Raw genomic sequence first — 18,384 nt, 5'->3', positions numbered from 1 at the left:
TTGCTACTTATGATGATTATTGCGATGATACTTATGTTATAAAAAGTAGTGATGATTATATTTATAAAACTTGTCATAATTATGATTACCTTTTTTTGAAGATTACTCTTTTAATGTGGAAACAGTTTATAGTATTCGAGTTTCTTATTATATACTCTCACTATTCCGAATGAGAAGAATTTTGCTTATGTGGAGAGTAGTAAATTTTGTATGCTTGTGGATCATGAAAATAATGCTTTATGTGATATATCGTTGAATTCATTCATGTTGCTACTGAAAATTATTATGAGGGAGGAATATATGCTTGTAGGAAGTGCAATACTATCAAGTTTCCTCTCTTTGTGTTGAAAATCTTGATGTTTTGTTTGTTTTACCTTCCTATGCTAGTTGATTCTTGTTCCCATAAGTTGTTTGCTCACAAAATCCCTATGAATAGGAAGTGGGTTAGACTTAAATGTGCTAGTCATATGCTTCATGATGCTCCCATTATATTTCAATTCTTATCTTTTATGTGAGCATCATTGACATCATCATGCCTAGCTAGAAAGGCATTAAGGAAAAGCGCTTGTTGGGAGACAACCCAATATTTTTCCTTGTTGTTTCCCAATAAATTTATCATCTAGCCTCTGGTTAGATGTGTTTTCATGTTTTAATTAGTGTTTGAGCCAAGTAAGACCTTTGGGATGGCTTACGGTGATACTTGATTTGATCTTGCTGAAAAACAGAAACTTTTGTGCCCAGTAAAATAATTTTCATAATTCACAAGAGCGTGATTTTGAACTGAATTTTTTACAAACGATTTATATACAAATTACCCAGGTTTTCCTAAATTTTCAGAATTTTTGGAGTTGCATAAGTATACAAAGTTTCCTGATTACTACAGACTATTTTATTTTAAATAGATTCTGTTTTTCATGTGTTGTTTGCTTATTTTGATGAATCTATGAGTAGTATCGGAGGGTATGAACCATGGAGAAGTTGGGATACATTAGATATAACACCAATATGAATTTATAATGAGTTCACAACAGTACCTAAGTGGTGATTTATTTTCTTATACTAACGAAGCTCATAAGATTTTTTGGTGAGTTTTGTGTTGTGAAGTTTTCATGTTTTGGGTAAAGATTTGATGGACTATGAAATAAGGAGTGGCAAGAGCCTAAGATTGTGGATTCCCAAGGCACCCCAATATAGTATTCAAGGATAACAAAGCATATAATCTTGGGGATGCCCCGGATGGCATCCCCTCTTTCGTCTTCGTCTATTGGTAAATTTACTTGAGTCTATATTTTTATTCACCACATGATATGTGCTTTGCTTGGAGCGTCATTTTATTTTGTTTATATTTGCTTGCTATTATACAGAGACATGTTTTCTATCTTTTAGTTGAATAAAAAGGTCAAGTATAGCCTTTACCATTGCTTATTTTACAAGTCTATATGTTGTTGTTTTGAAAACAGAAAGTTTTCTATCATTGTTTGAATTCTTCTAGAAAGTCAAAACATGATTAAATCTTGAAATTTTTACACAATGAGTAACAACAAATTTTCTACATTGTGGTAAAGTTTCAGAATTTTTTGAGTTTGGGAAGTATGATTCCTCTTGCATTCTTTACAGACTGTTCTGTTTAGACTGGTTGCTGTTATCTTTGTTTGTTTGCATATGTTCGCTTGTTTAATGATTTCATTTGAGGATAGGAGTGTTAAATATGCAGAGGCATTTAGTATGCAATGTCAATTTATAATTTTAGTGATTTTGTACAGTAGAGAATGATAAGGTTATGCATTGATTTATACTAACTTATCTCATGAGTTCTTGTTGAGTTTTGTGTGGATGAAGTTTTTAAGATTTCGAGAAACTATGATATGAGAGGAATTAAGGAGACACGAGAGCTCAAGCTTGGGTATGCCGAAGGCATCCCTAATTAATATTTCAAGAAGTCTCAAGAAGCTAAGCTTGGGGATGCCCCGGTTGTCATCCCACCTTTCTCTTCAACAATGATCGGTCAGTTTTGGTTGAACCTAAGTTTTTGCTTCTTCACATGATATGTGCTATCCTTGCAATGTCATTTTATTTTGTTTTTCTTGTTGTTTAATAATATCCCAAGATCTGAAAATTTTAAATGAGAGAGAGTCTTCACATAGCTACTTAATTATTCGACTACTCATTGATCATCACTTATATCTTTTTTGGAGTAGTTTGTCACTTACTCGTGTGCTTCACTTATATCTTATGAGTAAATGGTTGAATGAATTGAATATCATAAATCTGAAATTGTATATGTTCCATATTCTTGTCCCATGTTGAGTAATGACTTCACATATAATAAGTATAGGTGGTAAATTTATTGAAAGTTAGCAAACATAGCATTGGTCACTTGAACAATTCATGAAAGAATATTGAAGGAAGAGAGATTTCACATATAAATATACTATCTTGGACATCTTCTATGATTGTGAGCCCCATTAATTATTTTCAAACTTGAGCATATTAGTTGAAGTTGAACAAGGAAGCCAGCATATGAGTTATGCTTGGGTATATTTGTATAGAAATTATATTGTTATGGATCCTCCAACATGTGGTGCTTGCTATTTAGAATCTTTTGCTAGCCAAAATTCCTGTACTAAGAGGGAACACTATGTGATGCCCCCGATTCAATCGTACACTAATCATACACGCAAACATGTACGATCAAGATCAGGGACTCATGGGAAGATATCACAACACAACTCTAAAAATAAAAATAAGTCATACAAGCATCATAATACAAGCCAGGGGCCTCGAGAGCTCGAATACAAGTGCTCGATCATAGACGAGTCAGCGGAAGCAGCAATATCTGAGTACAGACATAAGTTAAACAAGTTTGCCTTAAGAAGGCTAACACAAACTGGGATACAGATCGAAAGAGGCGCAGGCCTCCTGCCTGGGATCCTCCTAACTACTCCTGGTCGTCGTCAGCAGCCTGTACGTAGCAGAAGGCACCTCCCATGTAGTAGGAATCATCGTCGACGGTGGCGTCTGGCTCCTGGACTCCAGCATCTGGTTGCGACAACCAGAAAGAAAGGAAAAGGGGGAAAAGGGGGGAGAAAGCAACCATGAGTACTCATCCAAAGTACTCGGAAGCAAGAAACTACACTACATATGCATGGGTATATGTGTAAAAAGGCAATATTGGTGGACTGAACTGCAGAATGCCAGAATAAAAGGGGGATAGCTAGCCCTATCGAAGACTATGCTTCTTGCAGCCTCCGTCTTGCAGCATGTAGAAGAGAGTAGACTGAAGTCCTCCAAGTAGCATCTCCAAGTAGCATCGCATAGCATAATCCTACCCGGCGATCCTCCCCTCGTCGCCCTGTGGAAAAGCGATCACCTGGATGTCTGTGGAACTTGGAAGGGTGTGTTTTATTAAGTATCCGGTTCTAGTTGTCATAAGGTCAAGGTACAACTCCAAGTCGTCCCGTTACCGAAGATCACGGCTATTCGAATAGATTAACTTCCGTGCAGGGGTGCACCACATAACCCAAGACGCTCGATCCCATTTGGCCGGACACACTTTCCTGGGTCATGCCCGGCCTCGGAAGATCAACACGTCGCAGCCCCACCTAGGCAGAACAGAGAGGTTAGCACGCCGGTCTAAATCCTATGTGCGTAGGGGTCTGGGCCCATCGCCCATTGCACACCTGCACGTTGCGTACGCGGCCGGTGAGCAGACCTAGCAACCTCCATTACAAAGGAAGTTACGTTAACGTAGTCCAACCCGGCGCGCGCCGCTCAGTCGCTGACGTCACGAAGGCTTCGGCTGATACCACGACGCCGAGTGCCCATAACTGTTCCCGCGTAGTTGGTTAGTGCGTATAGGCCAGTAGCCAGACTCAGATCAAATACCAAGATCTCGTTAAGCGTGTTAAGTAACCGCGAACGCCGAACAGGGCCAGGCCCACCTCTCTCCTAGGTGGTCGCAACCTGCCCTGTCGCTCCGCCACAAAGTAACAGTCGGGGGCCGTCGGAAACCCAGGCCCACCTCTCCCGGGATGGAGCCACCTGTCCTTCCAGCCCCCACATCGGAATCACTTGCGGGTACTCAACGAGCTGACCCGACTTTAGTCACCATCTGTATAGTATGTATATATGTATAGTATATACCCGTGATCACCTCCCTAGTGATCACGGCCCAATAGTATAGCAAGGCAGACTAACAAGAATGTGGGGCCAATGATAATAAACTAGCATCCTATACTAGGCATTTAGGATTGCGGGTAAGGTATCAATGACTGTAGCAAGAATGACAGGCTATGCAACAGAATATGAGTAACCGAACAGTAACATACTACACTACTCTAATGCAAGCAATAGAGAGAAGAATAGGCGATATCTGGTGATCAAAGGGGGGGCTTTCCTGGTTGCTCTGGCAAGAAGGAAGGGTCGTCAACACCGTAGTCGAACTGGGGTTCGCCGACAATCTCGGGGTCTACCGGAAAGAAGTAACGGAGGAGGAACACAATAAATAACAGAGCAATCAAAGCATCATAAAGTGTAACATGGCATTAAGCGGTACTAGAGGTGACCTAACATAGTAGTAGGTGCTACTAGCGAAGGGGGAAAACATCCGGGAAAGTATTCCCGGTGTTTGACGTTTTCGGATAGATGAACGGAGGGGGAAGGTTGTGTGTTCGCTATGCTAGGGATGTGTGGCGGACGAACCGACTGCGTATCCGGATTCATCTCGTCGTTCTGAGCAACTTTCATATATAAATTATGTTCACCCGACTTACGGATTATTTTCTGTGATTTTTCAAAGTTTAAAGGATTTTCTAGAATTCTGGAATATACCTAAATTCGAATTTAAACAGTGTATTACTTTTTGTACCCACGGACAACTAGCCTATTAGAATGACGGGCGGGGTCCGGTGGCTGAGTCAGCATACACGGTCAGCAAGTCAACAGTCAATGGTTGACCTGGTCAAAGTGTGAATAGTGGTCATGGGGCCTACTTGTCATTGACTGTTATTTTAACTTAAGTGCTAAACAGATTTGTTTAGGAAGGGGACCCACATGTCATTCACAGTAACTAATCCTGAGGTTGGTTGGTTGAACTAATTAGAGCAGGACCTAGCAGTCAACGTCTAGTTAGACTAACTAATTAGATTAGCACCTAACCTACTCTAACTTAGCACTACAAGCCGGCTTCTTGGACAGAGTCAGCAGCAGCAGCAACGCATCAGGCAAAGCAAGCAACAGCGGCATCAGGCTTTAGCAAGCGGCAGCAAGTTGCGCAGCAGCAAACAGCACTAGCAGCGGCAAGCACTAGCGGATACGCACGAGCGACGACGGCCGGACGGGCGCACGTGGGCGCGCGCAAGGTCGCAACCAGGCGAGCAGGGCCTGGCCTGGGCGGGCGCGCGCGCAAGGTCGCGGCCAGAGGCGACGCCGGCGCGGGGCACAGGGAGCGGCCGGAGGTGAGGCAAGGCTAGGCCAGGGCGCAGCGATGAGCAGCAGCTCGCGGAGGCGAGCGGGGATGCGTCCACGCGCGAGTGGGCGCGCGCGGAGGCGCGGTCGGCGCAGGTCAGGTCGGGGTGGCCAAGTGCGCGGGCTAGCCGGGCGCGAGGTAGGGGAGCCCGGGGTGCTCGTGCCCGTCGGCCATGGTGGGCGGCGGAGTTCGGTGTAGGTGGGCAGCGGTGAAACGACATAAATCTGAGGGGGAATCATATGGGGAATCAAGGGGAGCTCACATCGCAGCTGTAGAGAAAGTCAGCGGCTCGGGGAGGCTTCAATGAGGTCGAAATCGAAGATGATGAGCGGCGGGGCAGAGCTTGAAGAAGACCTCGTCCGGTCGATGCGGTGGCTCCGGGCTCGATCTCGTGGGTGGAGATGAAGAAGTGGACGACGAAGGTTCTGCTGGAGGTCTCCCCCGGCGAAGAGGCGCACGGTGGTCGCGGCTACGACGACGGCATGGCGACCATGAGATCAGGCGAACTCCAAGTTGCTTTTTTTTTTTTTTGAGCTTCGAACTCCAAGTTGTGACCAAAGGGAAAGGGGAGTTCGAGTGCTCCCCCTGTTTCCTGTAGCGTGGGGGAGGGAGAGGATATGAGGTGGGTTGGGCTGGCCGGTTAGGCCAGGTGGGTCGGCCAGCTGGGCCGTTTGGCCCAGTTGGCCACAGGGGTTCCTTCTTTTCTTTTATTTTTTTGTTTCCTTTGTTTTTTTCTTTTACTTTTCTTTTTCTTATCTTATTTCTTACCTGTTTTCTTTTAATTTCTCATTTGTATTACTTTTATAAATTATAAAAGTAGTCACTAATTTAGTGTTAATAATTATGCTGTTGTCCCATACATTAGGGGCAACTAAATAAATAGTTTATTATTTTATAAAATGCAAAAGACACTTATTTCATTGTTCTACCTACTGTTTTAATTATTCAAGTGCATCTAAACTCTCTAAAAAAATGTGGTTTATTCACCGCAATTAGTTAGAGATTATTTGTCACATGATGAACAATTAAGTTTTAATGTTTGAAAACTTTTACCGTTTGACATTATTTTAAATTTGAAATTTGAACTGGTTTTCAAACCGGCGTAAGTTTATCAACTGTAACCGAGGTGATGTGGCGTCATTAGCAGAGGATTACTGTAGCTTAATTACCCGGGCGTCACAATTCTCCTCCACTACAAGAAATCTCGTCCCGAGATTTAAGAGGTAGAGCAAGGGGACAGATTTGGTTACGATATTCTAACGGATCTTCTCATTCATGTCTGCTCTCCCTGAAGTAGTTGATCCTCTTAGTTGATGTCTTTATCTCTCTGCTCCAGGTCATCATGATCAAGTCATCATCCTTTCTTCGGGATCTCCATCGCCCTACGAACGCGACCAAGGGGAAAAACTCCGGAAGAACGCATCTCCACAAAGCTGGGCATCTGACGGTGAACTCAATGGGAAATACATAAGGTACCCCACGAGTTGTATTTCAGTGTATTCGCTTAGTGCAATATACGATGGTACCAAGTTTCAAACGGGTAGGCAATCGTTCGATGCCTGAAACGGAGTGTGAAATCGGGTTCAGAGCAACGAGAATAAGTATTGCGTCTGATACCAGAATAGATCACTAGGAAGGTGGCTCGCGAATTACCTAAAAAACCAAGAGCAAGGGATAACTGTGTCAACAAGGTGTACATGAGAGTCAGGTTTCGATCCTGTGGAACTTGCGGGTTATGGGCCCACCATGTGGGTTAAAGTAGGAGGGGCGGCGACATCTTGCACGGTCATGATAGCAAGGCATGTCAGAGGGTAGCCTGTCAGTTATATGTCAGCAACCACGTCGATACCAAGGGCGAGGGACGAAGAGAACCATTTTCCTGCTCGTTGAACAAGGCGGACCAATAGGCAAGGTTCTCGTCCATCGATGGCTACCGGAATGTCATCAACAATAGTAACAGGGTCTTATTGACAGAGTAGTACACCGAGGTGTTTAATAAGTCTTACAATTTTCTCATGAAAGAATGGCTAAACTTGTTAAAAAGGATACTATAGCAAGACGTCCTCCGCCCAGGTGTGCTAGACATGACATCACCTTATCGGGGCAAAGGCCAATGTTATAACCCTTGGGAATATGTTCCAACCATCATATCTGACCGAGATTTAGATCTGATTGGTGTCGGGATACCTCAGACTAAGGATGCCTGAGAAGGAAGGGGTGCAACACAATTTGACGAGACGACATTGTAAGATTCTCGGGAAATGTACTATAGAAGCGAGTTCCAAAACAAGAGCTCATCATTAAACCAATGAAGGGATAAGGAGGTAGCTGATGAACTCAGCTACAATTCATCGAGGTATCCAAAAAGATGGATCTCCACAATTATGTGGATAAGGAGATAACATTTGTCAGATCAAATGATATAATGAGGTATGCTCGAGGAAAACATAAACAATTAAACATGGGTTGAAAGGTGCACTCGAAATATGGGTTGGGTTGCACGCCCAACGTCGGAATGGCGATTGAGCAACCAACACACTAAATTGGAATTATTGTCCAATAACTCTGAAGCAATAGGGTTGCTAGAGATATTAAATTTGCACAACAGAGTTCACTCAACACGGGGACCAAGAAAAGAATGGTGATGGTGAGAAGCATCACTGTATCACAAATTCTTAAGATGTGGTGTAATTCTCACAACATTGATGACATAAGAGATGGTAATGTTCCGAGTAAAGAAAAACAATTGCTGGATGGCAGGGAACTCAAGGTATAACACCAAACACGAACAAGCTTGTGTTGGTGGGAAGGCAATAAAGTGGTCGATGATAACACAGATCATCGAGGGCAAGGATGGTATTTCTCATCATGAACTCAATTGATATCCTGGAAGAGCTCATAAGGTTGATGATGATCACGACATATTTGTCGAGAGATTTCATGAAGATGTAATCAATCAGCAACGACATCAAGTCAAAGGAATGATGAAGCAGAAGGTTATTGGAACCATGGGTACGACACAAACTCGAAATCAAGCTTGTTGTTCAAGGACAAACAGTATGATGAGGAAGATCGATTGTAAGATTAGCTCACTGTCGAAATTTGTGCTCCGAGAAGAAGGACCCGGTAGCATAGTTAAAATTTAGCATGATAATGATATAGCCGATCAGGCTAGGAATGATGTGATCGGGTACAAACTCGTAATTATAGAAGCTTACTGAAGAGTTGTTGAACCGTAGTGCGGACTCGGTTCAGTTATTGGTGTCTTTGAGTGTTTAATAACTCAGAGCCCGTGAAAAATTGGAATCAGTGGGAATGTAGCACTTGATGAAGAACTCATAAGAAGTTATGCAGTTCCATGATAATCTTGAGATACCAGGGGGGTAATACTCGACGACAAATCAAAGTAGAGGTTGGACTAGGGTATTACTCTGTATAAGACAAGTGCTTAAACTTGCACGAGAAATGGTATTTAAAGGAGAACATGGTCGGAACCACGATTGCAAAAGGCTAGATCCCAGATATAAGATGAACTTATACCAAGGGAATAATTAATTTTAAAAGAAGCTTCGATGAGAAGATCTACATCGTGTCTATGGGCATGAACACAAAGTTCAAGGTCGACTCCCACCTCTCCAACGCATAACCTTTCATTTACTTCTCGCGTTCGATGAAGTTGTAGTGTTGAAATTTTATCTTGGTAAAATACCAGAAGAGTATGACTCGTGAAAACCTCCGAGTTCACACATATTAAGGAAGGCATAGGTTCAACCCATCAGGGCATCTTAGGAACATATACCACAAACTTCGGGGTAAATAATACAAGCTCAAAAGTAGAGCATGGTTCACAAGCAGAGGATACAATTTACCAAAGGCATTATATAACCATGGAAAAGCTCACAAGGTTATTGAATAAGCAGGACACTGTCGGGTAGTAATCCAACAAGGGGGTCTTGTGGTGGAGCTGATGTGAGTATCGGTACTCTATCAGAGGGAGAAGGAATGGAAGGGCATCGGATTATAGAAAAAACTGACTAATTCAAAGCTCAATGTAAAGAATCATGATTTCTGATTCAAGGGATCAGAAGCAAACGCTCTGATTAAGGATGGGTAAACTGAATAGACTTAGGGGTACAACCTACGGCAATGGATTGGTCGAGAACCAGCTCATGTTCAAAAATGACGTCTGAGCCGGAAGGATAATCCTAGGATTAGACTGATGATGGTGAACATTCGCAGCATATTGAATCAATGGACTCAAAATGATAGTGACAAGGGATGCCAATAAGACTACTAGACTTATGGGATTAACCATAATGTAAGCAAGCAAGAATTTCAAGAGCAATAGGCTCCTGAGGATTTTCGGAAGATCAAATGGTATTTCGAAGATTGGTGACATACATGAATCAACTGGGATGAGTGGATACTCGGTAAGTGCGGGTATTATCCGTAGGGGTATTCAGGTGACAAAGAACAGCAAGGCACTAAGCTCAAAGGATTCTCGGAACAACAGAGAGAATTTCGGGGTATCTTGCAGTAACAAGATCAACTGGGAAACATTGTATGAATGGAGGGTATACGTGGTTATCCATAGGGGTTTATCGATGGAAGGGAATTGCAAAAGCGATGGCAAAAAGTATCGAGGGAACATCGGAGAGTAACTTCGAAATCTTCTAGTGCATCAGGCGATCACCTGTATCGAGTGGCTCTCCGGGAGGAAGTAGTTACGAGAACCTAGAGTTAGATTTAGTAAAATCATTTAACCCGAATAGAAGAGAGATCAGAGCCCCAGAGTATAGACGAGGAGTAAAAGATCCTAATACCACCCAATGGTGACGTGGGCCCATGGGCCACACAGCCATGTTAGTAAAAGTTTTGTAAAGTCTAGGCCCGACTTCGGCCAAGGAGTGTGGAAGGGGGATTCCTACAGGCAGTCGACTCTGATACCAACTTGTGACGCCCCTGATTCAATCGTACACTAATCATACACGCAAACGTGTACGATCAAGATCAGGGACTCATGGGAAGATATCACAACACAACTCTAAAAATAAAAATAAGTCATACAAGCATCATAATACAAGCCAGGGGCCTCGAGGGCTCGAATACAAGTGCTCGATCATAGACGATTCAGCGGAAGCAGCAATATCTGAGTACAGACATAAGTTAAACAAGTTTGCCTTAAGAAGGCTAACACAAACTGGGATACAGATCGAAAGAGGCGCAGGCCTCCTGCCTGGGATCCTCCTAACTACTCCTAGTCGTCGTCAGCAGCCTGCACGTAGCAGAAGGCACCTCCAGTGTAGTAGGAATCATCGTCGACGGTGGCGTCTGGCTCCTGGACTCCCACATCTGGTTGCGACAACCAGAAAGAAAGGAAAAGGGGGAAAAGGGGGGAGAAAGCAACCGTGAGTACTCATCCAAAGTACTCGCAAGCAAGGAACTACACTACATATGCATGGGTATATGTGTAAAAAGGCAATATTGGTGGACTGAACTGCAGAATGCCAGAATAAGAGGGGGATAGCTAGCCCTATCGAAGACTACGCTTCTTGCAGCCTCCGTCTTGCAGCATGTAGAAGAGAGTAGACTGAAGTCCACCAAGTAGCATCTCCAAGTAGCATCGCATAGCATAATCCTACCCGGCGATCCTTCCCTCGTCGCCCTGTGGAAAAGCGATCACCGGGATGTCTGTGGAACTTGGAAGGGTGTGTTTTATTAAGTATCCGGTTCTAGTTGTCATAAGGTCAAGGTACAACTCCAAGTCGTCCCGTTACCGAAGATCATGGCTATTCGAATAGATTAACTTCCCTGCAGGGGTGCGCCACATAACCCAACACGCTCGATCCCATTTGGCCGGACACACTTTCCTGGGTCATGCCCGGCCTCAGAAGATCAACACGTCACAGCCCCACCTAGGCACAACAGAGAGGTCAGCACGCCGGTCTAAATCCTATGCGCGCAGGGGTCTGGGCCCATCGCCCATTGCACACCTGCACGTTGCGTACGCGGCCGGTGAGCAGACCTAGCAACCTCCATTACAAAGGAAGTTGCGTTAACACAGTCCAACCCGGCGCGCGCCACTCAGTCGCTGATGTCACAAAGGCTTCGGCTGATACCACGACGCCGAGTGCCTATAACTGTTCCCGCGTAGTGGTTAGTGCGTATAGGCCAGTAGCCAGACTCAGATCAAATACCAAGATCTCATTAAGCGTGTTAAGTAACCGCGAACTCCGAACAGGGCCAGGCCCACCTCTCTCCTAGGTGGTCACAACCTGCCCTGTCGCTCCGCCACAAAGTAACAGTCGGGGGCCGTCGGGAACCCAGGCCCACCTCTACCAGGATGGAGCCACCTGTCCTTCCAGCCCCCACATCAGAATCACTTGCGGGTACTCAACGAGCTGACCCGACTTTAGTCACCATCTGTATAGTATGTATATATGTATAGTATATACCCGTGATCACCTCCCTAGTGATCACGGCCCAATAGTATAGCAAGGCAGACTAACAAGAATGTGGGGCCAATGATAATAAACTAGCATCCTATACTAGGCATTTAGGATTGCGGGTAAGGTATCAATGACTGTAGCAACAATGACAGGCTATGCAACAGAATAGGAGTAACCGAACAGTAACATACTACACTACTCTAATGCAAGCAGTAGAGAGAAGAATAGGCGATATCTGGTGATCAAAGGGGGGCTTGCCTAGTTGCTCTGGCAAGAAGGAAGGGTCGTCAACACCGTAGTCGAACTGGGGGTCGCCGACAATCTCGGGGTCTACCGGAAAGAAGTAACGGAGGAGGAACACAATAAATAACAGAGCAATCAAAGCATCACAAAGTGTAACATGGCACTAAGCGGTACCAGAGGTGACCTAACATAGTAGTAGGTGCTACTAGCGAAGGGGGAAAACATCCAGGAAAGTATTCCCGGTGTTTGACGTTTTCGGACAGATGAACGGAGGGGGAAGGTTGTGTGTTCGCTATGCTAGGGATGGGTGAACATAATTTATATATGAAAGTTGCTCAGAACGACGAGACGAATCCGGATACGCAGTCGGTTCGTCCGCGCCGTTTGGCCCAGTTGGCCATAGGGGTTCCTTCTTTTATTTTATTTTTTTGTTTCCTTTGTTTTTTCTTTTACTTTTCTTTTTCTTATCTTATTTCTTACCTGTTTTCTTTTAATTTCTCATTTGTATTAGTTTTATAAATTATAAAAGTAGTCACTAATTTAGTGTTAATAATTATGCTGCTGTCCCATTAACTTAGGGGCAACTAAATAAATAGTTTATTATTTTATAAAATGCAAAAGACACTTATTTCATTATTCTACCTACTGTTTTAATTATTCATGTGCATCTAAACTCTCTAAAAAAATGTGGTTTATTCACCTCAATTAGTCAGAGATTATTTGTCACATGATGAACAATTAACTTTTAATGTTTGAAAACTTTTACCGTTTGACATTATTTTAAATTTGAAATTTGAACTGGTTTTCAAACCGGCGTAAGTTTATCAACTGTAACCGAGGTGACGTGGCATCATTAGCAGAGGGTTACTGTAGCTTAATTACCCGGGCGTCACACACTACTTGTGCATCCAAAATCCTTGAACCAAGTTTCTTCCATGAATGTCCATCATATCTACCTATATGCGGTATTTACCTGCCGTTCCAAGTAAATTTGCATGTCACTGGTACGCGTCGGTGCTATACAAACGGTTTTTAACCCCTTTCCAGGATGGCGCTCGGAACCGTCACCTAGTGAGTGTGGGCGATAGGGGGGGGGTCCTTCCCACACGACCCAAAAACCGTCGGGGATAGGGAGCCTTGATGCGTACAGTTGCCCCTCTATAGCCGTTTTTGATGTCTCGCATATCCAAAACGATTCATCCTTGCTACTCGTTTGTGCTGGCATTGTGATCGCAGTCGGAGTTTTGCAGTTTTTACCTAAACCCAGGCAGATTCCAGGCCCAGGTAGATTCCAGGCACGGGGGTTTTCTAGGCACGTACCAAACTACCTCTACGTTTACGATGCCTGGCACATCACAAATAGTTCATGATTATAAACCATGTACGATAGGTAGACATTCACACACATTTAGTTTTCCCGCACCATATGTGATAGTGTCTGACATCACACACGCTTTGCAAACAGCAACTATGTGCATTGTTACACATGTTTCCACTCCGTGAACCATGTCGGATTATGATGTATATCGCACATGCTGTGCTTTATCAACCGTGTGCACACCATAATTTCGTCCAAATTTAATTGCTTCTATTTAAAATTTTACCTAATTTAAACTTGAAAGTAGGCTATAGCTTTATTCATATCCATCCGTTTCAAAGAACTAATGCATTATTCAATTCACAGGTACATATGTTTAAGAATTACATAAGCACCAAATAAAGAATGATGAACCAGGGTTTTATACTTGTACTATTACAGATGGTAAAGAAAGAGGCAACATACATTCTGGTTGCTGAACAAGGTGAAGCGGAATGGCCCTATTGTTCTCTCCTGGATGCAGAAGGCAGGCACGACTCTAGTCCAACCCCTTGTGATGGCCGGTTGCCAATCATGTAGTTTGAGAGGTAGTCTTGAGTATACTGCTTCAGGATATACTGCAAAGGAAAAAAGATTCAGACATTGTCATCTAACACAACTCATTACGGGCAGTAAAAAGAAGGCTACAGGGTTCTTACTTACCATCCTGCAGTTCATTGTTGTCTTGTATAAAGTGTAAACATATAGTTCAATTGACGTCTTTTGACCCATTTTAATAACAAACTTTATCAGTTTCCTCACTTGATGCTGGTTCATGAATATCTCATTGCCACATATGCAGAAAGGGTCAAAGTGTGGATCTTTGGCAATGACATGTGTACCTAAAAGCACCAAGTTAATATTAGAAACTAAACAACAATTGCAAGATGATGTAGTACAACACTCCCTCCATCCCATTATATAATATTTTATACACGTATATCTAGACATCATCAGAACATTAAGGTAACACTCTTCCTTGTTGCTATGTAGTCGGGGATTGCATATTTAGTCATTCAGTACAATGCATGTTGCTATCAGATATATTAAATATGGCCCTAGTTAACCTACTGATAAATGGGTTACAGATATATTCAGTGAAATGTCGGATTCGATGATTAATCCCTTATCAGCCCCCAGGCTATATGGTACCAGCTACCGAGATCCTGAACAACGAGTACATATAAGCAATGCGATGAAACTAACCTCGATGGAAAAAACAGCACTGTTCTCAAAATTGTCTTGTATGAGTACATATAAAGGCATGTTAAGCACAACATGCTAAACATCAACCAAATATATCCATGGTAGACAACATAATCTACAATGATAGCTTCAGTGTGCAGGCTTAAGCACGCTAGTTAAGCAAAACAAGAGGTGTTAACTGCATCAGGCATAACATTTATAAACAAGCAAATAGTCATTCAAACTGGTATTGTGCAGGTCTAAAGTACACTAGTTGTTGTTAAAAAACAAAAAGCCATGTTAACTACAATATCCTTAACATCAACCAAATATCGTAATTCATAGTGGTATTGTTGAAACTGTTATTGATGAAATTGAATTGCATGGCAAATAGTTGCACATATAGAGCATCACATTGTGAAGAACTGAAATAAACAAGGCATAAGGCCATCTCTAGCCGATCCTTTAGAAGTTAAAGGACTAAAACAATTAGTATATACTCCAGCAATTTTTGGCCGTTTCTAGTCAATCGCCTAAACTTAATGTTGTAAACTTCAATTTGATCAAGTTCAAAGCAGGTTCAACTGAAAGTAGCATGCATTCAAACATAAACATAGATAGTTTTGCATAACCGAAAATAAACAGCTAAACTACTTTCGGTCGAAGTAGAGGTCGAGCCAATCCTTCCTCGTCAAGTATGGTGTGCCACGAGCCGGGTCCGGGCCGATGCCGTCATCGAAGTCGTTGGGGAAGGCACACCTCCACTCGTCGATGTCGATCTCCTCGTCCTCGCTGCCCACTTGGACGCCCTCCGCGCCATCGTCCTCGCCACCTTCGACCTCGTCATCGGAGGAGAGCGCGATAACCTCGCCGTCCTCCGCGCCGGCAAAGATCGCCCGCTCCGCCTCCACGAGCTCCGGGTGCTGCCGGTGTAGCTCTTGCATGTTGGCCTCGTCGGTGGCCTCAGCCTCGAGGCGCTCCCACGTCTCGGGATCCTCCCGCACCATAGCCGAGCTCACCACCCTGGCTCTAGCAGAACGAGGTGGACCGGATGTGTGCCGAAGGGGAAATTGAGCTTAGCCGCCGCGCCGTGGTAGAGGACCTTCCAGCAATCGTACTCCATGGCGGCGAGCTCGGCCGTTTGGAAGCTACCGAGCCACCGACGGGTGTGGGTCTCCCGATTTGTAATCTCGACGACCCATGTCCCCCACCGCCGCTGCCAGACCTCGAGGTAGGACCTCGTCGACTGCCGGGTCCGAGGGAGGACGGGGAAGTCCTCGAACCGGCGTAGGGGCGCGGCGGCTAGCGGATCGTGGGACTGGCAACGACGGATCAATAAAGAGCCCACGGAGGACGATGGGGACACCTCGGCGGCCACCTCGCCGGCATCAGGCGAAGAGGCCGCGATAAACCTCTCTTGGGCCATTGGCTCCTCAAGCACCCCGACACATAGGTAGAGGTTGAGGATGGAGGCGGCGGCGATGTCAGTGACCTACCAATGGTTACAAGGGGTGGTGTGTGTCGGTGAGCACAATTTTTGTGGAGTGTGTGGTGTGTGTGGAGGGGGGTGGGGGGGGGTTAAGGTGGTGTTTGAGGAAATACCGCAACAACTGAAAATTTTAGTAGGCGGGGGTAACAAGGCGAGGTTACTGAAAATTTGGATCAAGGGCGAACATATATTTTTGAGATTGCGAGGGATGCAGAGGCGGGAGTATTTGGGGAGCGAGCTAGTGTGCTTGACACGTGAGGGAGTCCTGGATAAGGGGGTATCCGAACAGCCGGACTGTTGGACTATGAAGACACAAGATTGAAGACTTCGTCCCGTGTCCGGATGGGACTCTCCTTGGCGTGGAAGGCAAGCTTGGCGATTCGGATGTAGATCTCCTCCTCTGTAAACCGACTCTGTGTAACCTTAGCCTCTCTGGTGTCTATATAAACCGGAGGGTTTAGTCCGTAGGACACAACAACAATCATACCATAGGCTAGCTTCTAGGGTTTAGCCTCTCTGATCTCGTGGTAGATCAACTCTTGTAATACTCATATCATCAAGATCAATCAAGCAGGAAGTAGGGTATTACCTCCATCCAGAGGGCCCAAACTTGGGTAAACATCATGTCCCCAGCCTCCTGTTACCATTAGCCTTAGACGCACAGTTCGGGACCCCCTACCTGAGATCCGCCAGTTTTGACACCGACATTAGTGCTTTCATTGAGAGTTCCTCTCTGTCGTCGCTGCAAGGCTAGATGGCTTCTCCAACCTTTAACCATGCTGTCCTGGGTGAGACTTTTCTCCCCAGATAGATCTTCGTGTTCGGCGGCTTCGCACTGCGGGCCAACGCGCTTGGCCATCTGGAGCAGATCAATAGCTACGCCCCCTGCCATCAGGTCAGGTTTGGAAACCTAAACTACACCACCAACATCCGCGGAGACTTGATCTTCGACGGATTCGGGCCCGTGTCAGGAGCGTCGCACAATCACGACGTGCATGACTTAGATCTGCAGCCAGACAGTATTCGGAACATCGCACCTGCTATAGCTCCGGACTTTGCTCTAGAGCATGTCATGCCTTCTAAGGACGGGTGGATGGACCCCGCCCTAAAGGCCGCACACTCATTGGCTTTGGAGCTGAACACAGACTCCTCTCCTAAAGGGATCTGTATCTCCGGACCCCCGGACTCGCCTCCGGTCGTGTGTTCCGGACTGCGCGCATCCGAGCCCATCGAATCTAACTAGGCTCCGGTTATGGAATTCGCCGCCGCGGATATCTTTCAGCACTCACCCTTCGGAGATGTGCTAAATTCATTAAGGTCTCTCTCTCTGTCAGAAGACTCCTGGCCGAACTACGTCCGACCCGTGTGGGATACAGAGGACGAAGAAAATCGCAGCCCACCCACCACCCACTTTGTAGCCACTGTCGATGACCTAACGGACATGCTTGACTTCGACCCCAATAACATCGACGGTATGGACATTGATGCAGGGGAAGATCCGGAACCACCGCCCACGGGGCGCTGGACAACCACTTCATCATACGACGTCTACATGGTGGACACCCCCAAAGAAGACAATGGTGACAAAAAGGACACAACGGAGGATAAACCCCCAGGCAAAAGAAAAAACGACGGCGTAGGCGCCGCCTTAGGTCCAGTCACAGTAAAAATAGCGATAACAACACAAAACAGGATGACACTCCGGTTGACTCCGAAGGCAACAATGACCATAGGGACCCAGCGATGGAGCAGGACAAGCCAGGTCATGCCGAACACAGCCCAGAGCAGACGTCCGATCACAATGATCCAGAAGGCCAAACTCATCACACTACCTCCAAAGAGGAGGACAGTCCGGTTGACGATGCATACATCATCCCGGAAAAGCGTCTGGAACAAGATAACCTCCGCAGAAAACTCCTGACCACAGCATGGAGCCTGAAGAAGGAGAAGCAAAGTCTTAAGGCCACGCAGGATACGCTCAACCGAAGATGGAATAAGGTGTTGGACACCGAAGGGAAACATGGTGATAATCGCCACACAAAGAGCTACCCAAAGCGCAAACTGCTACCCGAATTTGACGATGAAGCCGCATCACCCATTCGGCCTAAAAACAATACGGCTGCTCAGCCGGACCAACCACCTCATGGCCGCGATAGAGCAGCCACCGATACCGCACACGATTTACGAGAGTTCC

The 18,384-nt window shown here is 45.1% G+C and overlaps 1 long non-coding RNA gene across 1 annotated transcript; it reads right to left on the bottom strand.

The window, feature by feature from the left end:
- Window positions 1-2,762: 2,762 nt before the first annotated feature.
- LOC123065522 (uncharacterized) lies at window positions 2,763-6,228 on the bottom strand. Its single transcript, XR_006431055.1, has 2 exons — window positions 5,730-6,228; window positions 2,763-3,039 (listed from the first exon to the last, which is right to left on the bottom strand). It is a non-coding gene; the product is annotated as an uncharacterized lncRNA (long non-coding RNA).
- Window positions 6,229-18,384: the final 12,156 nt, after the last annotated feature.

Source organism: Triticum aestivum, chromosome 3B (genome assembly GCF_018294505.1).
Source record: "Triticum aestivum cultivar Chinese Spring chromosome 3B, IWGSC CS RefSeq v2.1, whole genome shotgun sequence".
Lineage (NCBI taxonomy): Eukaryota > Viridiplantae > Streptophyta > Magnoliopsida > Poales > Poaceae > Triticum > Triticum aestivum.
Note: the sequence above shows the minus strand (reverse complement) of the source record. Positions and strands in the feature narration are given on the sequence as shown.